Below are 27,872 nucleotides of genomic sequence, written 5' to 3' on the forward strand. Positions count from 1 at the left end.
TGCAAGATTGGTGTGTCCTCATGTATAAATATCAACAAGCAAATTTTTTAGCATAATTTTACTTTTTTCCTTTCCTGTCTTTCTTCCCTGCCTCTTCATCTAACCCTAGATCAATACAACAAATCATCACTAGAGAAAAGTTTTCCAAAGAAGGCTCTTTCTGCATTTAACTCCGAAGTGCTGCTCAGATGAACAGAATTGTTGGGGTAGGGAATTTTCCTTGCCAGGACATTTACAGAGCCTGTTCTGCCATGAGGTGCTAGAACCTCATTCCAGAGTCTGAGACCTGCAACATCTTTGAGTCTTGATATCATGACGGTTTGTGGGCTGAAAGCTGTCCAGCGTTACTGCTGATCTGTTGATTAAGACACTTATAGTTTAGGATTAGGAACAGTAATTAGATCCAGAAGCAAGTGTGGATACATCAGAATGCATACAGCCCTGGAGTAAAGTGTTCCTAATATTCCTATCAAACAAATTCCAATTTGTGTGGCTTTCCTTTTCTTCCGTGAGAGACAGTGTAGGAATAACTGCGGGAAGCTCTTGGTCTGGGAGAAAAAGGTTGTCTTTGGAATAAATATCGCAGTGAAAACTTTCCACCCTAAGCCTTTCATTAATTTCTTCATGTCATCTTAGTATATTTAAACTCTGTAAGAAATTATGCTGCAAAAAGTTCTTCCCACGTGTAATTTTTCCTCAAGTGAAGTGCATACCTTTCAAATTATAAACTTCCTACTTGTCCTAGGAAAATTCTCACTGTATAAATAATTGAACTCATCTGCAGTGAACACTAGTATTCTTTCTCTAGCAGTCTAAAATATATGCCTAAATACACATCTTGTACTTAGTGCTTTAAATAGTAATTACTCCTGTGAAGTCACTGGAAGCCCTTAAAAGGGTTTGACAGTTTCCCCACAATCTTTCAGTGAATGTAGTAGCTGGGCTGTGCAGTGCAACATCCACTGATAATTCAGCAGCTGAGGAACTCAGGAAAGCCTGCTCCAAACTTCTCAGCTGTTGACAGGCTTGACTTGCTGAGAACACTGGTTAAATATAGCACAAGCGAGCTGAGCTCAACAAAGTCATTGCTGTAACACTGTGTGAAGAGACCAGAAGAGGGGAAATACAATCTGAGAACTAAACTGCCAAAGCCTAACACCACCTAGCAACAGCTGAAAAAACTTTTAAACAAAAGTCTGGGTGAGACACAGACAGAATATACCTCCTACTTCTCCTGCCTGGGATTTCTGCGAGAAGCAGCTCTGGTCTTCTGTTCTCTACCTTGTTTCCTTCATTACTTCAACTGCTGGTAGACTTAGAAAAGTGGGAAAAGTTTCTATCTTTGTGCTCTCCTGAGCTGGATCATTCTCCTCCTGTGGTTGTGCTGTGGGACGGGCTACTGCAATCTTGCAGTGTAAAGGATATATTCCTAGCTCCGTGTTGGTGACAGGTAAGACTGAGTTAAACCACTCTGTTGTTTTGTTGTTGTTTTTTTACAAGAACTTTTATTTTCAAGTGTCTTTTCTACAAAAAAAAAAAATTTCTAATGTCTATTGTCTCTTTCCTTTTTGACCAATCTTCTAAATGATTTGGAAATGTCAATAGATGAAAGCTGGCATGAAAGTTTTAGTGGGTTTTTTTATGTTTTCATGGTAGAAAGCATTGCTGAAATAACTTTTGCAGTTCTGACAACAAGCATAATGAAGTAGGTAGTAGTAATATGAAAAAAATTTTTACATGTTTCATGTTTATATCTGCTTACATGAAGACAGAAGACAAATCAACATTTAATTATAGAATACATATCATCTCTGACCAGTGATAGTCTAGCAGCTATTAAAAACAGTGACAACCTGTGTGATAAATAAAAGGAAACAGACATTCAGTAACAGAAGTAACCAAATAGTTCGTTGCCCAGCAAATTTGTACTTTTGTTTCCTTGCTAACTTTTAGGACACACCTGGTGCCTTTCATACTAACTTTGTGACATCTGCTCTTGGTTCTTTCCCTTGTGCTTAATTACATAGAATGAATATTAATCTCTCCTGCTTTGATTAGCAGCATAATGTAACCATCCTCAGGACTGACCTTATGTTTATTGTACCTAGGAGTGCTTGAGCTGGGTTATTGTTGCTATAAGTCTATGTTTCTCTCAGCAAAATGAGGAACCTGTTCTCAGATGTTTTACCCTGAAAGCAGGATGGAAACCTGTTTGTTGTTGGAAATGCATACACTATGGCCCCACCGTGGTCGTGTAATTTAGGGGAGGAATTGCTTAGTGTGATTTAATTTGTCTTAACTGACAAAAGCTGTTTGATCAATTGGAGTATGATTTCCACTCCTCCCTTCCACCTCTTTTAAGGCTGTTTTCTGCAAACCAAATCTAGTATGCATTGATTTTTAAGAGGCATACTGATTATAAGTTCATGTACAATGTTAATTCAGTTATGAAGGCAGAGATTTAAAGCATGTCCTTACCCTGTTCTAAACCCTGTTCACTGATTTATGTAGAATTGTCTCAGATGAAAAATATTTGTCCTAAAGAAGGAATGAACTGAGTCTGTGCTGACTGTGGTGTTTGACACTTAGTCTGTGGACTCTGGGATTGCCTCAGGGAGATGAGCATGTCTTGGTTTAGCTAAATAATTCTAGTTTCATCACTGCATATTACATAAATTACATCAATACCACATCTTAGCAGTGGATGCATTGGATGGAATTAAAATACTCTGAAGCAACTTGTACTTGGAGACTGAGAATATAACTGCCTGTGAAATGATACTCTTTAGAGCAAAGAATAACACAGTGTCCATTTTATTTCATAGCAAGGGGCACACTAAAGCACTAAACAGAAACACTTCTTGGCAACTATAATTTAATGTGATAATCATTGTTGTGGAATTACTCCAGCACTATGGAATCCCAAATCTAAGTCTCAAAAGGAAACTTTGGAATTACTTTTTAATAAGGACATATCCTGAGAAAGTTGTTTTTTCATAAGAAGACTACACAGTGAGAAATAAATCTGAGACAATATGATTTGTACAGTCTTTGTCATCTCGACATTAGAGTGAAAATTATTATTTCTTTCCTTTAATGAAATATCTGGCAAATTAAACCGTGGAGAAATGACAAATTTAACCTTCTGAAAATATAGGGATGGCAAAACCTGGCAAAATGCTATGGTAATATTGGCTCCTTTTTTGATTTAGTTGCTGCTCAATGTAAGGTGGGGTTATACAACTTCTCTCTTTTTGCAGAATTTACATTTAGCAAAGATTTTTTTAAATCAAAAGGCAAATGATTAACCTAATAACTGTCTAATGAAGTGACATTTGAACAGTCTAATAGCAACTTCAAACTCTAACACATGGAGTTGTGGTTTTACATACATCTGTCTTCCTTTCCACTTCAAAATGGAGGAGGAGGCTAAAATTACTCTTTTCAACAGGTGTCCACAAAGAGGCTCTGGGATTTTCCAATCAAATTTGTGGAATATATAATGTGGCTATTCAACAGATGGTTTCATATTTGAAAGATAGCCAGTTCTTCTAATGACTACAGTGAAACCAAGGTCAATTTTATATCAAATCAAAAAGTAATTTATGTTTAGATGATACACTCCGTTGTGATTTTCATGGAAGACAAGTAGACATAGCATAACCATTTATTTTCCCCCTTATGCATCATTTTGGTTTTGTTTATATTTACATAACTGGAATGAATGGTGCCTTTCATGGTGATAAAGACTCCTTCCAATCTGAATCCACTTCCAGACTCTGTCACTTTTTAAATTTTATTATAATATTTTCATTGTTATGGTTATTATTAATTATTATATTAATTTTGTTGTAATTTTAGCTGATCTAGTCCCAGCTAGTCACCATCTTAACTGTTTTCAGTTTTTTTCATCACCTCAGTCTTTCAGTCTTTCTATAGATGATCTGATTGTTTTTAACACCAAATTCAAAGACTTGACACCTTCAAAGCTCAGCACTGTTCTGCCCCTGCTTACATATGCCTTGATTTTCCCAAACTCTTCCTGCTTATATCTGGTAGACCATTGACCTTTGGCTCTGGTGTTTACTGATAGATCATTTATGCTGCTGGTTTTAGTGAGCTTGATGTTGACCCTACGATATCTGAGTTTCCTGTAGTGCTGCTCACTGTCACACCTGACACAAATGGAAAGACTAAACATTGATATTAATAGAACTATGTCAGCCAAAGTAGGATTCCTGAAGAAACGGATGTTCTTTCTGGAAGCAGCCTGTGGACTAAGAATTAGTATATTAGGAAATCTCTGTTTTGCAGGTATGCCCTCTTTTGCTCCTCTGGGTTACAATTTCACCACTGTAGCCATTTCCATTATAAAATGGATAGAGGTGTATCAGTGAAACTCCTACACTGATAGAGGTGTATCAGTGAAACTGTTCCTGACACAAGATCTTTCTGTTGGCAGAGATTCCACACATGCTTAATTTAATGCTTTTGGTAATCTTATCTAACTCAGTTCAGGTACCCCCAGGCAGAAATCAAGAATATGCTTCAGAGCTGTGCCAGTCAAAGGTCAGGTTTATGTCACTGAATTCACAGTTAGATTTCTTTTGAATTTAATAAGATCAGGTTTTAGTATTCAGGAATTAGTAGATAAATTTCTAGTCACCTCAAGAGCATTTAACAAAACAGATCATCTCTATTCCTGTCCAAGTATTTTTTTTTTTTTTCTAAAAGACATTTTTCCTCCAATTTCCTGTTTCTTACCTTGTTTTCTCAAGGTCTGTCATTGCAGGTTTCCATGTTATTTAAGTGTGTAAAGTGAATTTGGAGAAGGGGCTTGTCTTTCTACATATCTAAAATGACAACTGGAGAAATAAAGTGAATATTTGTGAAGAAGCCAGATGAAGCAACATTACAAATGAGAAGAAACTCCATTTATTAATACTTCCTATTTCACCAAAAATGTTTAGTATATAAAACTTAGGATAAGAACTGAAAGCTAGAAAGATAAAATAAGAGTATTCTATTGTACAGAAATGTTTAAATAATTCTTTACAAGAAGCCCAAATGTCTGAACTTTTCAGCTTTATCATTTTTTTGTAGTAGTTTTAATTTTTAGCATTTTCTGTTTTCCTTTCTCTCATTGTTTTCTACTGAAAGTTGTTTCCTAATTTTATACAGAATATTGGTAATTATTTGGGGATGACAGGCTTTTCTTCATTTTGGAGCATATTGGATAATTGAGAACACAATCAATTCATAAAATATTAAGATTTTTTTTTTAACCTTTTTCTACTTAGTAGCCAGTATTTGTACCAAGCTAGTGACACTAGAACTTGTAATACAGTCCTATAGTTATGCTTTGAGGTGAAAGGCAGAAACAATTGTGCCTTTGTCCTGTTCAGGAGAGACAGTGAAAGTCTCTGACTGTGTTGAAAATGTGTGATGCTTCATGTATTTGGGAAAATCCTACATTTCAAGACACTTGATTAGATATTCCCTTTTATTTTGGGTCTTTGCACCTACTCCTCCTGCTTCTGCAGATAATCTGTACTTCCTATATTACTCTTTATTCTCAGCATCATAGTAAAATAAGTACTAATATAAGTGCAAATAGAGAGTCTTCCCAGGTGCTTTTTTTGCCTTTTGTTTTTTTAAATTCAAGAATGCTTTACTGTGTGATTCTCATTCTGCTTTTTCTGGACTATCTATCAAAATCTTTTCCACAGGTAAAGCATGCGAATTGTAGCTCTAAAGGTGATCTGTCAGATTACATAGATTGTGGCATCCTTCACAGTGTTTTACAGACTCAGAAATACAGAGAAAATACAATTAAAAGCTTAATTAAACCTTCATCAGAAATGGGAGTATATGTTTGCATGTGTGCATGACTTTTGCAAGGAAGGAAATGTTTTTTGGCACAACAGAATGCTTTGCTGAGGGACAAACACATCCAAAACACAGGGCAATAAGCTGGAGCTTGTACTTTTTCCCTTAAATGGACAACCCGTCTGGTTGCTGTGTGCTGACAGAGGCAAAGGGGGGTGTGAATCCGAAAGATCGCTGCACTTTGTCCAAGTGAGTTTCATTTCAAAGCTGATAAAATGACAATTAGAATCTTAATTATCTAAGATGTGGCCAAAGTCATTCAGATATAAACTGGTGGGGTTTCAAAAGAAGAGCAGAAACCTCGATGAATTTGCAATAAACTTGTCCAGTTTAATTTAAACACTTTCAGAGCTCTGTAATACAATAATGGTTACGCTCTTCGCTTTTCCTTTTTGGGGAAATGGTGACAAAGAGTGTAATGTTTTGTGATTTATGCTGTTCAAAGGTCTGTACCAGCACATATGTAAAAGTGATATTTTGGAATCTAAATCCATTTTCTATCTGAAGTCCACAGTATTTAGAGGCTTGTATGTTTGTAGGAGGGAGGTATCTGAGTAGTGCGTTATGGTTGTTGACAGCAAGAGCTACAGCTTCGCTAACAAACTAAGAAAACCCAACTGATAAAAAATGGATTTTATTGTAGTAACAGAATAGGTGTTTTTTTTAGAAACTGGTTTTTAAGGCTATTTATTATTATCCTATTATATAAAAAAAAAAGTGATTGGAAATGAAAGCTCATGTGTCCTTGGTGGAAGAATTCTCACTAGAGCTTATCAGCCTGCTTGTGTTTTTCAGAAAATACAAAGCAAATGAATGCAACAGAAAGCAGAGACTGCTTGCATCAGTGTAACAGAATTGCTGCCAACTAGCCTTGTTTATCTAAGAGATCTCTGTGAAAATAAGGTCTTTCCCACACAGGCATGAGTCATAGGATGTAATGCAGCTAAGCAGACTTGCTTCAGCTTTCTAATGCACACAAATCTAAACGAACCTGTTTTAGTGCCTGCCCCTGCAACTAAATGAGATCTAACTTGACAACAGGAAGGGAGAAGTAATGGTGAGTTCACGGTGCTATTTCAGTGCAATAACCTGAATGCTAAGGAAACGATGCAATTTCCATTTATTGGGAAAACTGCAGTTACTGTGACAACAAACATACACTGAAAAAAACATACACAATTTATCCTCAAGTTCAAACTGGTGAACATAGTAGAAAGGGTATAAAATCTCACACTACATAATTATATGTCTCAAAGAACAGTCTTACTTTTAAAATATATAGCCCAAATTGTTCAAGAAAATAACCCTTTAAAAGCCATAAGCAAGGGCATAAAAAAAAAGGTGGGAAAGAATATGTGATTAATGATGACTGATTCTAGTCAGTTGGGCTGACTAAAATTTAATTAAGCATATATTTCTCATGCTGAAGTTATTAAATTCCTGTGTCTGTCATTCATACTTATCCCAAAAATCTCAGTTGTGTCACTCTGTAATTGCAAAGCCCCTTAGATCTAATTTTTAAGGTAAAGGCTGTAATAGTTCTTTCATAGTGTGTTATTTCTCCTTGTTATTTTTCAACACGGACTTCTGTAATGAAATGTACATTTTATTCCAGAAGATAAGGATTTCTGTTCCTCAGTCTGAGAAAATTAAAACTATACATTCGAATTTTTGACTCTGGGCAGGAGATAGCAGGAAGGGAATGATGCCATGCTGGATGTCCTCAAGCATGTCAAACATAGCGCAGAACAAGATGTCCCTGTGCGCAGAGGGACACGCATGGCAGCAGGGCTCCTGAGTGCCAGGGGAGCCTCGTGTTCCGAGCTGGCTCTGGGAACCACTGCTGCTCCAAGTGGCACAGAGACTGGAATCTGAGGCACAAAAGGCATCAGAGTGCAAATATTAAAAGGCAGTGTCACAGTAGCATATCCTCTGCATGAGGGTTGCCACTTATTTACAGAACCATAATTCAGGTGGAAGAAACTGGCAGAAGTCATCCAGTCTCCCTCAAAGTGGGACTATCTCCGGAGTATGAACAGGTTGCTCAGAGCTTTGATTTTTTTCATATATCTTGAGTATTTTTAATATATAAGTATTCTGAGGTCTCTCATCTTTGTGATCTTTGGATTACAAAATTTTGGCCATGGCTGGCTACGGAATATTTTGCAAGAAATTATAATCAGTGTATCAAAATGCATAATACACTGAATTAAAGTTGGCTTGAGAGTTGGTTGATATTAACAAATCACAGGTCTTTGGCACTTTCAAAATTGCAAAAAAACACACGTGTAGTGGAGTGTTTTTTTGTTTGATTTTGTTATGTCTGATATGTCCTAAAATAGGAATAATAAGGACAAAAAATCTTGAATGCAATTTTTTGGTCTTAGTTTACTCCAGCTTTCAGAGTGCACACCCTCTTCCTTCTGCCTGCAACATCCTGTTTGAAAGCCAAACAGAATTAGGCACTGTTGAGGTGCCATCTTTCTGCAAAAACAATTCAAAAAAAATGTTAAGTATATTCTATCCTGGTAGTCCAATAAGCTGCAAGGCTAGCATTGAGAATGTAAATAATAAGAAAATAAGTGTTAAGTGAGGAAGGATAACAGAGATGCTGCTTTTGAGGAAGGAAACTCTGGAGGCTGTTTTCACTGCTGAGTTTCCTTTTCTCACTGAACATCTCTTTCCAATTGTATCCTAATCAGGAGCAGAGCATGATGCACATATGGCAAATAGGATTCCTAGGTGGAATTCTGATTAACCTAAAACTAATTTTAAAAAACCCTTTCTTTAAAAATATGTGAAAGTATCTAAATTTACCTGTTAGTGGCTATTGTAGCATGGAACAAGGACAAAGCAGAGGCCTTGTGATACTCAAAGGGATGCGGCAGTCAGTCTTTCCATATAGGATTTCTTATATCTATTAAGAATAACAACTGAAGACAGGTAATCTTCTCTTTAGATAATGAATGTTCCTAAAACTGGAACTTTAACTAGAATATTGTCATCATCTTTACATATGGAGGGAAAAAGGAGAGGGAATTCTCATAGCTGGCAGTGTACAGAGGTCTCGGATCCCATTGTACTTGTCTGGAGGAAACTCAGCATTGGCTGCAGAGAGGAACTGGAGGAGCTGGTACATCTTGCATGCACAAACACAGACATGCACAAAAATGTTATACACCCTTGCAACCTTTTTAATAAAAAGGGCTGCCAATAAGCTTCAGTGTGGTTAAGTTAATGAGAAAGGCAGTGAGATTTAGGAAGAAGAGTTCATGCTTTGAAAGACACCAGAACAGGCTAGGACAGACAAGAAGTGCTTTAGCAGCAGGCTAAGAAGCTGAGTATTTTAAAGATGAACTCTAAACCCCTTAACCATGAATTATTAGGTAGACAAACATCTTTAACTACCCTGCTGTGTAATCATATGGGCAGAAGTTTCAAAAGTAGCTCATGTGTTGTCGAAAAATTATCTAAACTGATTTTTCCTTTGCTTTCATATTCTAAAACCCATAATTATTTTGAACAGCTTTTTATTAGAATGATAGTGCAGTGTAAGTATCTTTGGTACAGAATTCCATCTATTTGCAAATGAAAATTTACAGAATTTACATGACAGGATTGTACTGCTGTGGTACTTGTGGGCCCAGAGGAATTGTTCAGAGCCTCTCTGTGATAGTAACACAGCTGCCTCATTCCAAGAAAACAAATTCCCTGCAGTGATACAAGTTTCTAGCCCCTGCTCTGTATCACTACCAGCAACACAACCTTTATCACTACAGGTCTCTGAGAACTAATGGTGTGCTAGAGAAGTATGTGAGGGCTATAGACAGTGTAATGGGTTTTTCCTTAGTTTAGCACAAAAGAAGCCTAGGAAAAGAAACATAAATAAACTGAATAATTTACAGAAGTGTTCAGTGAATATCCTCAACATAACACAACAGTTTGTAACAGTTTAAGTAGAATGGGAACAATTCTACAGGCTGTTGATGTCAACTCTAAAAATCCCTCCAGGACAGAAGCGAGTGTCTAGAAATAAGACAGGCATAATTGCACACAAGGAGAGTTAATTTAGTTACCACCAGCACTAGTTGTGTAAACAAAGTCTAAATCACACTGCAAGAGTGTGATTGAACTGCAAGGCTGTAAGTGGCAGAACATGTTATAGATTCCTTATTCACCAGAAACATTTTGCTAAATACAGGTTCCCTCTCCAAAATATTCATGTCATGTTTGAATTTTGTTGTTTAAAATCATGTTACCTTAAAATGAGGTGGTAGTTGTCATACCAGGGAGGAAGAATGCTGGTTAAATGGCTCACTTTCACATCAGTGACTCCTTCTGTGACTCTCAGCAAGTTACTTTTCCACTTTTAATAACAACTTGGAATGTTACAAGAATAAACATAGTAGTGACTTTGACACTCTGAGATGTTGCAGTATTGAGCATCATGTCAACAGCTTTGAATAAGAAGACTTAAATAGCCCTCCTTGGAAACCAGATTCTGCAGGGAGAAGTAGGAATAGAAGTTGAATTAGTCTGCATGACAAGAATATGTATTTTTAGAGGAGCTCCCAGAGAGAAGCTTAGCTGTGCCCTGAGTTGTGGGTCACAATAAATCAGTTATTCTGGTAAAGCACAGCAAAAAAAAGGAAGGAGGAGGACCAGGGATGTGACCAGAAAGCTTCAAGAACAAAATCATACCAGAATAGAAACCAAACTAATGTCAATACCAAGATGTTTCAGGAAAATCAAAACCATTCCCTCAGGTTCAGTTGTACCAGGAGTAATTCACGGGGCAAAGAGGGTGCTGTCAGCTTGTGAGCATGTTGTTATTTTGGGAATGCCCAGGACGAGCTCCCTAGTACAAGAAGGAGACTGCTGGGAAAAAAACCTGAAGGAAAAAGAACCTTTGAAAGCAGGAGTGAGCTGAATGTGACTGCCCAAATTAGCTGGTGTTTGGGAGCTCTGGAGCCACTATGGGGCTGTGGGGAAGGAGGAAGAGGGAGCACTTGGAAAACAGAAAAGCCCTGTGATGCTGCCTGTCTCTTTGCAAGCTCAGCAGGTCAGCAGTGTCTCCAGTCGTGCCTGCTTTGTTAAAGCAATGGTGGCAGCCCTAGTGACTCTTGTCAAGTGGGATTTTGGATAACAACTTACCAAGGAATTAAGTTGCTATTACATGATGTTCAGCTTCAAATAAAGCCAGAGAAAATTAGAAAAACATAAAGTTCTGATGTCTTCAAGGAAGTTGAAGTCTCGGATCACTAGATGACCTGGTGCCATAATGCTTTAAAATGCCCTGAAAAATAACTGTGGAAGATTTTCTTGAGATTTTGAATCTGTGTGCTTGGCAGTGCCAGTAGACAGAAGGGATGGTGAATTTGGGAGCAGGGCAGACTCTCACCCTTAGGTATGAGCCACTGCTCAGAAGAGGCTATGGCTGCTGAAATGCAGCTGAGGGCAGCTTCTGTCTGACACACTGTGCCCTGCCATGTGGAACAGCAGTGACAACTGCACAGTTGGCCTCAAAACTAGCCCAGATCAAAGCAAAAGGTCTGAAAATAATTTCTTAGTTTAGTTGTGACCTTTTCAGATTGGGGAGAGAATGGGGTAATAAATTACCCTTCCTTGGATTTCATGAAAGGGAACTCAGGTCTTTATTGTGAGGATTCCCCCCCCAAAAAATGATGTGAAATGTGGAAGTCCAAGCAGCCACCCACATCCTGGATTAACCAGCACAGAAGAAGGGTCTGCAAGTCCTGTTCTGCTGGGAGAGGAGTGAAAGCTGTAGTCCCATTTTGGGGAATGACACAGGGAGGGGTTGTGGGAAGATAAGGAGAAGACACCTACCAAAAGAGTGAAAAAATAAGTTTTCTGGGGCAGTTACATTCAGATGCAAGAAAGAGGTGTGGAAAGGAAAATAAACCGGTAGTTTCTTTTAAATGATCCTAGTTAATTTCACTTAAAAAATAGTGACCCACAGTGACAGCATTTAGAATCCTCCCTCAAAAGAAGGGAAGGGAGTTGTATACGTAGCACCTGCTGAAATGTAGCAGCATTTCAGCAAATGCCTTGTCCTTGCAGAGAGCAGAGCTTCTCCCCATGAGTACAGTGGTAACACACATTCTCTTACAAAAAACTCATACCATAGTATAGCAGAATATGAGTTCAAAAGGTCTGTTTAAAATCTCACAGCAAATTGTAGCACATCAGGGGGCTTTTTTTGGTTAGTTGTTGGTTGGTTGGTTTTTCTTGCTGTTGTTGGATTGTTTGTTTGATTTTTTTGTAATTTAGAGGTATGGGATTAGTGGGATTTTTTGTGGGATTGTTTTTTCTTCTTTTCATAGTGAAAGAACAAAGTTAAGCCCTCAGGGTTTTGAACCTACTGTCTCATGGCTGAACCTAATATCTGATCTCTAAGCTCCCCTGGACAGCCTACTTCATTGTTGTTTTCCTGATGTAAAAACAAGGGACGCTGAGAAACTGAGAGGTAATAACCTCTTTTCAGGGTGGTCATTTGGTTGTTTCTTGGATCAGGCAGCTTGAGATGCTTCAAAACAACTTAGTGTATTTCCTCCAGAAGATGCATATACATCTCATCTCTGTGTCTAAGCCCCCCTGGCCTCTGTCCAGGAACATCAACATTTCCTGACTCATGGCAACTTCATTAGCAGCAGCTCAAAAATCAGAGCAATATTCTGTTGTTGCATGAGTTTTTCCAAGCAGTAAACAATAACATACTGCCACAAACTTTATTACATTTATCTTGGAATTCAAGATCCTGAAGAGACCACTGCTTATTATTATTTTCTTTAATGACAATCCAAGAAGAATGTAAGATGCTGTCCTTTCATAAATACCTTCAGGATAACTTAGCATCTTATTAATTAAATTATCTGAAAAGGAAGAATAAATGCTACAGAAGCTATATGAAGCTAATAATTTTTCTTCCAGCTGAGAGACATGATCTTTTATTATTGTATCAGTTTTATTGCTGTATCAGAACTTACAGAATGAAATGGTGAGGGCAAATTCAAAGCTAAAGAGGCAGAAAACAATTAGTAGGAAAAAATAAATTTTTAAGGTTTAGTAACATACCTTTCAATATGTCCTATTCTAAATAGCTCTTCTTTACTTTCATCTCAAGCATTTGTTTAAAACATTTTAAAATCAGTAGCATTATCAACTGGCTAAAAGCAGCTTAGAAAAGAAATGGTACTTGACTATTATTTGAGTTCATTAAAAGAAAACTCTTGTCTGACTCTGAAAGCTATTTTGGAGCTACGGCTGCTCCACTCCCCTGCTTGTGGCATGATGCAGCTGCTATTCCTTTAATATTTTTTGCTGACAGCTACAGCTGACAGATAACATTTCAGTTCACCCCAACATCAACTGTGTCTCAAGGCTCCCTTAGGCTGAAAATGCTGTCTTCCTTGTGGCTTTACCTGCATCACAGCGCAACTCTGCAAGTGTGCAATTATTCCCTGGCCACTTGCAATGGCACAGCAGACACAGGGCTGCAGTCAGGTCGTGTGCTGGGGGAGCACATCAGTCATCTTTCATCTGTGAATTGTTGCAGTAACAGCTTTTCTTTCTCTTCATTCCTTCTCCCACATCCGATGAAAATAGGCACCTGAGCCTGAGAATAAAAATAATTTTGCATATATAGCTCTGCAGTATGTCAACTGATATTTTACATTTTGCATTAATTGTCACCTTATATTTTTGTTTTAGTTATATTTGTTACCATAGACAATATAAAAGTTATTTTATCCATCTTAATGTATAATTCCCTAGCAAACAGGCTTTGATTTCTTGGTCCATAGGAGTTTTCAGGTCATAATCAAGCACTCAGTAATACAGTGGTCATCCCCCCACAAAAGGAACTTCTCACAAATGCAGGACTGTTTTCCTCCCTGAGAGAAAACAAGAACATTTACAGTGCTCCCAGTTCTGTCCTTGAACATCCATATCTGTTAGAAAGAAGAAACTGGAGGACAGGTAAGCAGTCTACATGTAAGAGAGAGAGAGACAGAGAAAAGTGAGAAGGAGGCATTGCTCAGTTAGTCATTCAGAAAAATTCTCAGGAAAATTAATTATGATATAGCTGTGCTTTTTTGACTGATGACTAAAAAAAAAAAAAACAACTGAAAAACTAATCAATGCTTTGCTATGTTTTCTGTTGTTTGGGGTTTTTTTTGGATTTGCAGTGAGATCCATTAGCTTTTGTTTGGATTTAATATTTTACTAGACTTCAAAATACTGCTTTTATTATGGGGCTCATCTATCAAAATTTAAAGAGCAGAAAGACAAGTGGGAGTTTGGAACCATGGAAAAAACCCCACCAAAACAACCCAGAAAGGAAAAGGTTACAGTACCTTTTTACTACAGTATAGACATTAAACCATCTCCCAGGAAAATACTTTCACTGTTTCAATTTGCAGAAAAAAAGTCAACTTTGTGTGAAATATTTAAATATTCACTGGAGCTAGAGCTAACACTTGGGAAGACCCAAAGCTACATGCAAAGTGATAGAGTTGGGTGATTCCCTGTGACCCAAAATTCACACATTTTTGTTCAATACCCATTTTTGAATCCTGTAGTCAATTTTAAAAACAGTTTCTGTATTGTAAGAAGTTAAGATAAAACTGGGCTTTGACAGGAAACTGGGACTTTTGGTAAAAGAAGGCAGAGAAAGAAGTTTCTTGAAATTGTTCTACTTCCTTTCATAGTACCTCTGACTTCTTGTCATCTTAGTGTGGGGAAAAAAGTATCAGAAATAGGAAAAGGAACTGTTTCTGCAGTTCATATATTCCAGTTCCATGTCTTGTTTCTTTTGAACTTTATGCTGAATTTGACCCAAATCTGCTTCAGAGTACTCAAACCCATTCTTTAGGGCAGGATGAATTGTTTACTAGGAGAAATAGCCCAGCATAATTTCAGATGTGGGGTCTAATCAGACTTCTTTGCTTCCAGTTCCCCTATGGTGGGAATCCACAAGAGGCAAGCAGCAGGGTGGTTGCATAGCTATAACACCAGAGGCTGAGAAAAGCACATCCTTGAGCCTTTAAAGGTGGTGTGAAGGTGTCCTAGCTCTTCTCTAGGGCATGTGGGGTGGCTGGACAGTACTGGAATAACCTCATATTCCCACTTCTCTGCAGAGAGAGAACCTAAGCACAAAGCAACTACTGAAAAACATACCTGCCAATGCAAATAAAAAATACAGTGTCACTATACTAGGAAGAAAGCAGTGAACATCAGTTTTCTATGCCAGGTGATGATACTAGATTATGTAGTCTTTGACAGTTCGAGAAATGCCTAGTGTAAGTACTGTTGTGTTATACTGGATTCATTTGCTCTTCTTTGGTGCAACTCCTCTTCCACAGGTTTCTCAAGGAAAGCAAAACTCAGTTCTGTCCTGCAGTTCAGTGGAATTGTCTGGTTTCTAACTCTGACGAGTGGTATTTCATCTGTGTGACCCCTCAAATCAAAGCCCTTTCTTTATGGAAACAAGACTGCCTGAAACAGCTTGCATTAAAAATCTGCTGTAGTTAATAGGTCAAAATTCCCAAGGACATTGCACAAAAGTCTGGCAGTGTCAGACTAGTTCATCTTAAAAATGCTGTCATAGAGGCAGGAAAACACAAATTGCAGACTTTATATTATTTTTACATATTTTTTTAGTGCTGCCAACATAGGCATCATTACAATCAAATAGAGAAAAAAAACTTAGCAAGTTTGGCTGAAATAATAAGGAATATTTAGAAATTTCTTAGAGCATGTCTGAGAACATGCTATGTCAGCTCACAGATCATGATCATGTCCTTTTTTCATGTATTCTCTGAGAAACCACAAAATCCACCAAGAATAAGACAGTGAAAGTCAGAACAGACACCTCTTCTTTGATTACAAAACAGACACCTTTATTTTGATTACAAAAAAAAATAAAAATGAATTAATTTAATAAGAGCTCTGGTTTTATTTTTAGCATCTTTAGAAATACTTCTTTTAGAACACAGAAGGGAGGGAATGGATTTGTTGATAAACAGTCTTATCAACATTAGGTACATTTTGAGTCTCTTCAGTAGCTTTCTCTTAAATTTTCTTTGCAAGTCCTTCCTTAAAGTCAAGAAAAAACTGGTAAAAATCAGGGTGTTCCATGAGATACTTTGATGCATCTGACAGATTTATCTAGATAATAACCAGAAACTCTGTTAATGGTGGCATTTGATGGATTTCTCTTTGTTTGAAGATTTGCTTTACTATTAGTAAAATATATCTAATCAACCAGGAATTCACAATAGATGAAAATTTGAAGTATAAATGTGAGCAGATACAAAATGCTATATCAAAACACTATAACATGCATGACAATGGATTTACAAGTGAAATGTTAGGCTGAGATATAGAAGAGAACACATACTGCAGAACAATTTGATAACAAAGCCCTATCTAAGTTTGCCTGACACTTTTCATTAAAAATCCGGTCTTGTATGAAGCCCAGTTGTTTACAGCTTTGCCAAACTTCAGTTGTTCAGGCTGGATGTCTGGCTGAGTCTGAATTGGTTTTGGAAGTTTCAACTAGAATGCTTCGAGCATTTCCAAGAATTAGTCAAGAGAAAATTCTTGTTTGCCCATGTGAAAACAATCCCATAACCATTTTGCTGAAGAGCTTTAATGTCTCCATGTTCCAGTGTGATCTACTGAAATTCAGCCAGGAAACTGCTCTGTGGCAGCAAATTGACTTTTGCTATTCCTGTGAAAATTATGCTGGAGTCTAAGAGCCTCAGAACAGAGCATTTCACCAAGGATATCTTGTGGAAAGATACCTGGTAGAGATTTGTAACTCAGAATAGCCCACACATGCTGAAAGCTGTCCCAATTCCTCATATCTCACCTATTGCAGCTGACTTAGGCACGTGCCATCTCCAGAGAGCACCTCCACCTCACACTTACAGGGTTAAGTGACACTCTTCCCACTGTTACTCCTTCATCTGGTGCCTCAGTTTACAGCACACAACAAAATGAGATGAAAGGCCTTGTTTTTATTGTTTCAACAACACTTCCTCAGCAGAACCTATGCCACGGTGGCAGGAGATGTGTGGATTATATGATTGCTCTTGCTGCTAGGGAGGGTCACTGGTGAGGAATAGCATGGTGACAAGCTCTTTTGTGATACCTTTGTACTTGTCTGTTAGGATTTCTTTGCCAGCAATAAATATTAGCCATCGCCTTTGCTGTGGGATGGAATTGTTGCCTTTGGGAAGGCAGAGAATAATCAAAATCACACTAACACTTTGCCAGTGTAAATATGCTTTTATTAGGAATTTATCTAAATCTTCATCTGATTAACATTTGGACTCAGAATTATCTCAGTCTGTGTCTTTCTGTGGTGTGATATTTGTGCCATTGCACTGTTTGGCATTCACTGCTGCCTGACAAGGAAGTTGGACTTCTCTCTAGGTCCTAGAATCCACCTCAGCCTCATTCAGCTGTGAGCTTTGGAATTTTCAGTCTCCAATCCTTCTCTAATAGCTGCAACTCTCCAACTTCACCCATCAGCATGGTACCACACTTCCCTGCAAAGCTGTCTTCTTAGCTCTTCCCTTTGGATCTGGGCACAGGGCAGGCTCCTAAGGCAATTTGCTCAACCTGCTTTACTCTTGTTGAAACAGCTATGGCAGCTGTTGTTCCCATATATTTTACCATGATCACTGTTCCTCTTCTCCCCCTGCAATCCCCACCCAGGAATTCATTCCATCTGACTGTGCCATCTGTCTCAGTGTTTCTTGCTTGCCCTCCTCTCCAAAGCCAGGACTTTGCAGTTCTGTTGCAGTTCTGTAAAGCAAAAATCTGTGTTTCCACTTCTCACAGTTTGACAGCCACATAGAAACAGTTAAAAATATATGGGTGACACAAAACAATGCCAGTGCTGGTTCTCTGACCTTCAGTCCTGTTGTCACTGGCTGATCATACCTGCATTATTAAATGTAGACTTCAAAACAGGTTGACTGTGTTCAGGCTGCCAAACTCTGGCTGGGCTAATCCCCAGGCAGGGCTAACTTCTGAACCATTCTCAGAAGACCCCTGGTTAGTCCATGCCAAAATTACCAAGCCCTGGTACTGCTTAATCTCCTACTTTAGATGTAATCCTCATGTCATACTTATCTGAGCACACCAAGTGCCTGGGATCATATGAACAATCACATAAAGCATATCTGCATTATAAAGCTATACTTTATTATTATTGAATCAGACTTCTCTAAGGTTACAGCTAGGGTGACTGTTTTCCAAGTATATTTTGAACTTGTAGTACTGAAAAATTCTAGCATTGGAAAAAGTTTTGTGACATGTGTTTAAACTGATTTTTTGAGTTAGTTCCTTAGGCATTATTTTAATATATATACTGTGTGCATCTTTTTTTACTACCTACTTTCCTTTTTCTGTTTTCATTAGATGAGAAAAACCAAGACAGACAATTTAAAGAAAGCTCAGGGATCAATGTTTCCACCTGAACTACCTTCATTAATGAGCACAGCAGATGATACTTCAGTCAGATGAGTCAAAGCTAGTAACACCTCATTGGGTCTTCTTAGGTCCTTATGGACAAGCAGTGCTTAGAGCTACAATTTGCCACATGATTTCACAGGACTTCCTCCTTTTCAAAAGGCAACATGTAAGCAAGAAAAAATAATGACAGCAAAGAAAGTTAATTTTAACCATAATGTGGTTTTGGAGGACTGTTTTTTATTGAACTGCAGTTCAATAAGTAACACAGAAAACTCATACAGGCAATTCTAATTCAGAAATTCTGTCAGAAAAAAACATACCCAAAACTGTATGTTTTATATATATAAACAACATATATATCAACAACTAAACTGTAAACATCCAACAAACTGAACAGAAATTCCAAGAACCACTTTGAGCCCTTGTCTTCAGCAGAATAGAGCACACAACTCTTATGTTGTGTGGATATCAGGCCTTGCAGGGCCTTCTACACTGTTCCATGCAGAAGCAGAGCATTGGAATTTGCAGCTCATGAGGACTGACTAGATGGATTCCTTGGCATTCCTCTCCTGTGAAATGACTGTGGTGGTACCTTAGAGCCCCAGGAGTTGCTCACTCCTGTAAGTGAAGCAGAACCTCTGAGGCAACTCCATCCTGAAATGATAGCATGAAGTAAAAATGACCACCCCCTTTCTTCTTTCACTTTCCAATGTCCTGTGTTCAACGCATGTTTTGTTAAAATTTGAAAATCACAGTTTTAAAGCAAACCAAGAGACTTTCATCTGCCAACATGCCTTTCAAATCCTTCTCCAAGGGTGATGAAATAATCTGACATAAAGCAGAGCAGAGGCTGCATTCTTTACAGAGCTTTGAGTGATGCATATTTTACCAACCCATCTATGAGAAAGGGATTCTTGAACAGAATGGCTAAGTGAAAGAAGAGATAATTTTAAAAATGTGCTTAAATGGAATTTTAGTTGTGACATGCAATGTGAACATTGCTAATGATTTCAGACATAAGGTTGTTCAGCAATTAACAAGCAACTCAATACACTTTTAAATTGTAGATCTGAAGACATAATTTATGTTTCCATTACTTTTATCTTAAATAGTCTTTTTGGCTTTACAAAAATTTGGATACAGCTTGTTTAAAAGCTTGCAGCTCCAGCACGAATTCAGCAGAACAATTTCTGAGGAGCAACTGTTACATCAATAAATATAAATATCTAAATATATGTAAGATTAAAATCTTCCTATCCAAGATATTTCACCTTTAATTTTAGGTGCTTGAGGCATTAGCAAAAGCTTAAAAATGTTATTGAAAAAGTGCTGTGACATCTTTGCTATGGCATGCAATTTGTTCACATGCTCAGCAACAAGCAGCTTGCTCTGCCCTTCTTTTCTGTCCATGGGAAGAATTGCTTTTGGATTTCATTTAAGGGTGAGGCAAGTACTTTTGAGATAACGTTTTGCAGTTCCCTGCTGCCCTGTTCTTATTTGCGGGCCCATTAGTTACTGTTTTGCTAGAAAAGCTTTCACATTTGAACCTCTTAGTAATGGCAATACATTTTTGTGGCTTAAGACTAACATAAGTCAGCTCCAGATACCTGCAGGGAGGTATTATAATTTTTTGTGTACCTCAGCTCAGGATACAGTTGGCTTTTGTTGTTGTAGGGTATGAATTACAATTTTGCTTCTAAAAATAGAAGTCTTTTGTATTTGAACAAAACAATCCAATAAACCATCCTTGGCGAGATAACAGTATGTTTTTCATGTCAGAACTACAGTGGGACAAAGAAGCCTGCTTTCAAGGGTACCAACCAAGCCACAGTAATGTAAAATAGCTGAGCATCAAGTCCTTCAGTTTTACTTCCATGTCTTGTCCTAAGCAACCAGATGAAGAGAGGGATGTTTACTGAATTAGTAGTATGCCACCACTGGTTTTCCCAAAATGAGATTCAAGGTGCAAACCCCTGAAATTCAATCAGCTGCAAGGAACTCTGCAGCATAATTAGTGGCAGCTGGGGATTGCATTTGTGCTCCACTCTGGGCAAGCAAACAAACCGATCAGGCTGAAAACTGCCAGCAGGGGAAAGCAAGAGCATGGCAAGGATTTGAAACTTCCCCTGAGCACTCTGTTTCCAGCTATTTTCAGTTCAAGAGGTTGCTCTAACCTTATGTGGTTAGCAACCATAAGTGAATATTTCTGCCATGAATATCTCCTTCCAAGTCATGTTAACTTCTGCATCCATGGAGAAGGCATTCTGTAGTTCTGCTCTTCAGTGTGTAAGAACCATCCCGTTCTGTTTGTTGGTGGACACTGCTTCAAAGCCCATGTAAAGCAACAATAATCAGCAAAAGACAGCAGGCGCTAGAATATGACAGGAGCATAAACTAGTTTTCTATCAGAACTCTATGGGTTTGAAAGATGTCAGCATCACTCACCTTTCCCAGTCACAACCAGGATGGAAGGCAGTCGGTGCCAGAGCCCTGCAGAGCTCAGATCCCTGAACTGTGGATGAACAAGGAAAGCCAAGGAAATGCTCTCTGCCTGCTGCAATGCACAGAAATAATCTGCTAACTGAGAGATCATTGAGAATAGATTTGTCTTCCACAGGAATTTAAAGAAAAAAGCATATGAAATTGTTGTTCAGGGTTCTAAACCTAGAGTTAATATCATACACTTTCTGACTGTCCTTACACTCTTTCTCACTAATATTTCAAAGGGGCAGTGAAACTAGCAGTCCTTACAGAGACCCTAATATGATTTGACCGGTCACAACAGGGACTGAAAATTTCTTGGTGAAACTATCTGTTGTTTCTGACAAACATGAACAAAATAGTGTGGTCCATGAGGATTGTATTAGAATTTCTCAGAAGTAAAAATGTGTAAATCTAGAATCTAGTGTCAGACAGTATATAACTTTTTCTTTTTAATATGGGCTGAGTTTTCTCTTAAAATTTGCTAGGACAGTTTCCCCCTGTAAGATAAAATATTTCAGAACATCAGTCTTCTGAAAACTGATCAATTTTCATTTACTCATGACCAATTTGTTTGTGAAAGAGTTCAAAAGCATGTGGATGGTTTCTGTTCAAATCAAGAATTAATTTTGCTTGAGACAAAAGTAGGAGTTTAAGGAGGAAATGTGGATGTTTTGGTGTATATGTGTCATGTGGACTGCTGAGGCAAATCAGGAACTTAAAAAATGCATATCTCTTCTGATTAAATCTTTAATCATATATAATGGTGTCATGGTTTAATCCCAACTGGCAACTCAGCCCTACACAGCCACTCAATTCTTCCCCCCAGTGGGACTGGGGAGAGAATCAGAAGAGTAAAAATGAGGAAATTTGTGGGTTGAAATAGGGACAGTTTAACAGGTAAAGCAAAAGCTGCACATGCAAAGAAGGCAAAACCAGGAATTAATTCATCAATTCCCATGGGCAGGCAGGTGTTCAGCCATCCTCAGGAGAGCAGGGACCCATCATGGGCATCAGTCACTTGACAGGACAAACACCATCACTCCAAATGTCCCCCCTTTCCTTCTTCCTCCCCCAGCTTTATATCCTGAATGTGACACCATATGGTATGGGAAGCCTCTTTAGTCAATTGTAGTAAAATTTGCCATCACTGAGCTAGTATACTTTATATGAAGATAGCATGCTGGTATTTTCATCAAAATTTCAAGTAGGAGCTACAGAAAAGTGTGAATATGTGTAGTACCGTCCTGGCTATAGTTTGGTCCCATTCACAGGGGCTCTCTGTGTGTATGTGTGTGGGTTTGCATTTAAAAAGAAGAATTTTTTGTAGATTATTACTTTTTATGTAACTATTTTACTGCTTTTGGTGGAAGTAGATTTTTACAAACAATTTTTTTTTACCCAAGAAATTTTCTTCTTTGTAGAAATCCATGGCTTTTTAATTCAAGCTCAGCATAAGAAACCTTTTAAGCATGGAAAAAAATGAAGTATCTCCAAAACCAGACGACTCTATTTTAAAAAAAAGTCTTCCTTCTCATATGTTCAACCCATGCTATGACCAACATAAATTAGAAACAATCATAATTCTGTTCCCTTGGCTATATCTTTTGGATACCCTCCAAGAGAGAATGCATTAGCACAAAAATGTTCTTGTCCTTAATTAATTTATAGCTTAGAGCAGAATACCATAAATTACAGTTGAACTTCAGCTGCAAAGGTTTTAAATCCATGGATAAAATATTTTATAAAAATTGTAATAAACCTTAAACAGTTCTAGATGACAAGTAGAACTAATTATCAATAATCTTAGGAATTTTGATGGTAGACAACTGAATGTTTGTTGTCCACAAAAAGATGTTTATTTTGTAATATATTCGGGTTCTATTGAATTTATTGTCATTGTGGGGTGGAAAATTACTTAAGTTTTATGCCTACCCTGAACAAACATACTTACTGAACTGAACTATTTGTTTAGAGTTGTTGGTTTGGTTTGGTTTGTTTTTAAATAGCTTGAAGCATATAAAGTATGCTGATATATCTTGCTTTGAAGCATGTGTGATTGAAGTGTACAGAATCTGCATGATACAGCTTTATATGGGAACACAAGACTGGAAAGGATCTAATGGGTCATCAAATTTATTGTTATAATATTGCAGGAATCACGTTTTATAATCTCTTTCATACACTTACCAAGTTCCACTGTGAGTGCATTTAGGAGTTTTGCTGCTGTTTCTCCAACTGGAAAATTGTTACCAAATCTCATCACCCTGTGTGATGAACCTGTTTTTGGTTTCTAACATAGGTTAAATTCTGGCCAATCTATGCCATTGGGTACCATTGCCAACACTCATTTAACTGAAATGGCTCTCCCGTCTCCCTGATGTTTCTCTCTGTGATATATTTGTACACAGCAACTGGATCCCTTAACAGCCTTTATTTTGCCAAGTTAAACAAGCCAAGCTCTTCACTCTGTCTTCTCATATGATAGGCTCTCCATTACCCTGATCATCCCAGAAGTCCATCTTTGTACCTGAACAAGTCTGAGGTAATGTGCTACAAATGACAAAGTACAACAGTCTTGTATAATAGCACAATAAAAGAAACCAGAGCAAACAGATTAATAATTTCAGGCTTGCAAGGATATGCTGTGCCAAATATTTAGGAGGTTGAGTAAAGATTTTGAATCTTCTGAGGGGATCTTCATTTGAAATAATGTGGGATTTCCCCCCCCCCCACAACAAATTCAAGTTGCTTGAAATTGCAGTATGAAAAGTTGTAGGGTTTCAACCAAAAGCTGGGAAGTCAATGAAAATTTTTATTTGGTTGACACCTTCAGCCACCATTGTATGCAGTTCATTAGATTTGTGACAGTAATCATTAAAGAAACGGGTCTGGCATTTTCAGAGTTTGTTTGACAAAGCATGACAATTATTGACTGGGAAAATTCCTATGAACACTGTATAATATGTGATGAACCTTTCCTGGAGAAGGCACACTTGCATTCACATGTTGCCCTTAAGAAATTTCAGTTACAGAGTTCAGAGGGTTGGTTCTCTGGAATTACCTCTGCAGAGTTCTCTTGGTGTGAGCCAATGAAAAGCAGAAGAGGATGTGGGTACAGTTGATCCCACCACCTCCCAGGAACACAGAGTAAAGGATGCTTGGTCAAATCCAATATCCCCTGGTCTCTTGTGCCATAGCTTCTTGGAAAACTCCAGGAGACTCTTGTTTGCCAGCTGTTAAGACTGTGACAGCATTCTTTTTTTAGCTGTTTGACTTCTAATCCTTACCGAGTGGATTAATCAAGTTTCAAGGGGAGCTTCAGAGAGAAGCTTTTTCCCAGTCCTGCTGAGCCTGATATCCCAGTGCTTGGGATCAAGATCACTGGAGAACCAGATGTCTCTGTAAGAGTAAAAGAGAGATACTGGGGGAGAATCTGGTTTTTTTTTACAGTCCTTTTCGCAGGAATAAGCAGGCTGATTTCCTTTTTAGCATTTTTCTGTCCTGTGGCAGAAGGCAAAAAGAGCTTTTGTAATAGACTGTAGGAAAAGGAAAGCACAAAGTTAAGCTACTACATGCACATATGAAGATCAATGACAATGAAAAAGCTTTTAAAATACTTGAACCAGAGCAAAGGGGAATCCCAACTGTGAATACAAGCAGTTAAATAGACAATTAAGGAAATAGATGTCAGGCCACTGCAGGAATGACTGCTTTCTGAGGACTGAGGGTGGCAATCCCCCTGGGGAATTGAGACCTGAGGGAGACAGTTGGGGACAGCCCCAGACTTTGGCATCAGGCACATCCCTGGAGATAGGAGGAGCCCAGGATGGGCTGTAGGCCCAGCTTGGTGGCCTCCATGGATGGGCAGGACAGGAGACCAGCCCTGCTGCAGCAATCCTTGGATTAGGGCTGGTGGCCCCAGTGGGGTTGACGTGGGGTCCTGGGTTCTTGGGGCACTGATAATAAATTAAATGGAACTGTAATTCTGACAAACACTTCTGATGCTAACAGTGATAGTCAAAGAGTCGATTTGGGAGTGGAAGCCGTCACATGCCTCCTGCCCCTGTGGTGGTCTGTGGGTTGTGGGACAGAGGTGCCCCTTCATGCATCCCAAAGCCTTGTCCAGTGATGCTGGTGTGGTGAAAGGTGCTTGGAAAAGTCACCTTAATTTTATGTCCCATTTTGATTAGCTGTCCACAGCCAGACCTTCACAGTGGCCCACCAAACTGTCTGTTCAGGACCTACCCTTTGTTGTACTATCTCCAGTGTGGCTGCTGGGGCTTGGAGCTTGAAGTAAAAAGCAACTTTGAGAGCTCTTTGCTTTCCCTGGATTTTCCTTTGAAAGTCCTGGGAATGGTGGCTTGTAGATCAGTGGGAATATGGGGACTTTCACTGACCCCTTTCATTAGGGCTTCTTGGCAAACCTGCCAAAGTAAACTCCAGCTTTCTGCTACGTTTGGTTTCCTGATCCATGCTTCACTGGGGGAGAGGGAGCATGTGTATGTGAACAAGGAGAGATGAGACGCTTTCTCCAAAACAAATCTACAGAGAATCAATAGCTTCTTATTACTCTGCTGAGAGTAACAAACAAAAATTATTCTGTTTAGTGCACATGATAAAACTCTCAACAACTGGGATGGAAGAGGCAGCCCAAGAATCATCCTGCTGTGCAAAGGGCTGTGGTGTTAAACCCTGCTAGCTTTGAGTTGCTCGTAAGGAAAAGTCTGCAACCAAAGGTTTGTCTTTCATTAGCTTAACAGGGGTTTAGGAGCATTTTGATGTACCTGTTTCATGTCTCTGTATGAAATACCAGCTGTATTAAAATCAGCAGCAAAATCCCATGGGCTTTTTAATACAACACAGTGTTGTATAATGGGGAATATTTAAACTACTACAGTGATATTCACCTTGGCTCTTTCTTTTGCTCAGTATGTTTACTGTGTCATCACTTAATTAAAATGAAGAAGACATGTATAGGTATAAATATTATCTTGAGATATCTTAGTGCTTAATCAAGAAAAGGCTTATCCAAAGAGTATACCGTGTCTACCTTATCCTGCTGCTTGGTCAAGTAGCAGAGGATAGAAATTACTTCTATCTGTGTTGCAGGATGTCTCTTCTTGGGAAGATGTAGTTAAAACACTTGTAAAATGACTTTAAAACAACAAATGGTGGAAACAAAGTACCCTTAAGGGCCTATTTTTAAACAACATCTGTGGAAAAGGTTTCTGCAAATCATGAATAATGCCACTTTTGTTTGCTTACAGAGCATCAGACTTCAGTATCATTTAGGCTGATGAAAATCCAGAGTAACATCTTTAAACTCAGAAGACTAAAGGCAAATGAGGTCAGAATTTGACCCACAAAGCCTTGGTCCACCCTTTTTTTATCTTAATAATTCGTATGTGCTTGTGTGCTTGTTGACAGCAAATTCTTCTTTGTTTCTTACATTGTGTGAATTGCACTTAAAATCCAGCTCTTCATTGCAAAAACATGACTCACTTTCTTTTTTTAGGTCTAGATAGTTGCATATTAACTTTTAAAAATAGTAGTCTTGATCGTTCCTCCATTCAAATGAATGAAAAAAACTCTCTCTGAATTTCTTTGAAGGACAAACCTTTCACAGGCCAAAGAATTAATTGCTGAAAATCCCATGTGTCTCATGCAAGTTATCTCTATTCTGCTTCTTGTAAATTGTCATGAGAGATGTGATTCAGGGCTTGTGGGGATAGCAGTGTGATAACCTGAATTCTTGCACATGTAGGAAATGTTTTCTGCTATTCATAAATAAAGAAATAGATGGGCAATTGCTCAATCTTTTCCAAGAACTAGCTTGAAATTCTCTAAGCAAATTTTCTAGAAAATGAAAATACATATCAATAAAATAACTTTACTGTAAAGCTAAGTTTTCCTTAATATGTATGCAGGAATTATAGCTGGTTAAGATTTCATTACTGCATCCCTCCTGATATTGTTCATAATCAAATAGATCTTCTTCTTTCCACTCTGAGCAAGGAAAAAAAAAATACCAAGTTGAAAGTAACTATTTTGCAAGAATTCACATACAGTTTGTTAAGAAATAATAGGCAAAGGGGTCATACACTGCTCTGACTGCTACTGACTTAGATACTGCAGTAGTCCTCCTTTGTTCCTTGAATGGTAATGTTCTTTATATGACTATACAAGGAGTATTATTAGAACTATATAAATTATTTAAATAGCAGTCATTTTGTAGAGTTGAACAGTATTGTTACTGTCTTATTTTAAAAGATTGCAGCTTCCCAAAACATCCTGTTTTCCTTTCTCAGGAAAGACCTCCATGGCCAGCCCCCAGAATCTCTGTGACCCCTCCAGTCCTGCCACTGAGCCTGGCTCGACACAGCATTGCTCAGACCCACTGGCTCTGGTGTTTCCATGCCAGCTGTGTCTGGAGTGTATTTGACCTGCAAAACTTCTTTTATGCCATAACCATGCTGCTCAGTCAAGAGGGTCAGGGCAGAATTGAGGGAATCCACAATTCTGTTTGTTTATGCAACATAATCAAATGCATGAATGAGCTTTTATGAACGTGAGACCCTGCCTTTGTCCAATGCAATGGCTCTGACCCCCATGTACTCAGCAACATCCCCAGCTCTCCCTGAGCAAAGCTCCTTGCTCCCTGCATGTGTTCTATACCTCCAGGATTTGGAGTTTCCACCATGTCCCAACCTTCCTTTGTTTGCTTTGTAGGCTGTGAGAGAAGCCGGTCTGCACGTCTTGCTGTGCTGCAGGTTGTCTGGCTCAGCCAGCCACGGGAGTCCTGTGTTCCCACTGAGCAGGCATGGCTCTGCAGGACTGCCTGCAGTGTTATCAATACTCTGCTGTCGTGTCACCATGTTGTGTCATTGCACTGCACATATTCTGCAGATCTGCTCTACTCGATGAGGAGCCCAGCACATCACCTACTAACTTTTTCCTTCCCTCATTATGGCTGCTTTTTTTGGGTTGGAGGG

General features: G+C 38.5%; 1 protein-coding gene across 5 annotated transcripts in view; it reads left to right on the forward strand.

Annotated features, from left to right (window-relative positions):
* Positions 1-1,000: 1,000 nt before the first annotated feature.
* Positions 1,001-27,872, forward strand: part of FILIP1 (filamin A interacting protein 1) — a 102,573-nt gene continuing 75,701 nt past the window's right edge. For 2 of the 5 annotated variants that reach the window (XM_015622757.3, XM_033512956.1), the window contains exon 1: positions 1,005-1,450. The gene's annotated coding sequence lies outside the window, so the exon portion shown is untranslated. Of the gene's footprint in view, positions 1,451-27,872 lie in introns of all 5 variants that reach the window. The other 3 variants (XM_015622753.3, XM_015622756.3, XM_015622755.2) reach the window with 2 other exon arrangements.

Source organism: Parus major, chromosome 3 (genome assembly GCF_001522545.3).
Source record: "Parus major isolate Abel chromosome 3, Parus_major1.1, whole genome shotgun sequence".
NCBI classification, from domain to species: domain Eukaryota; kingdom Metazoa; phylum Chordata; class Aves; order Passeriformes; family Paridae; genus Parus; species Parus major.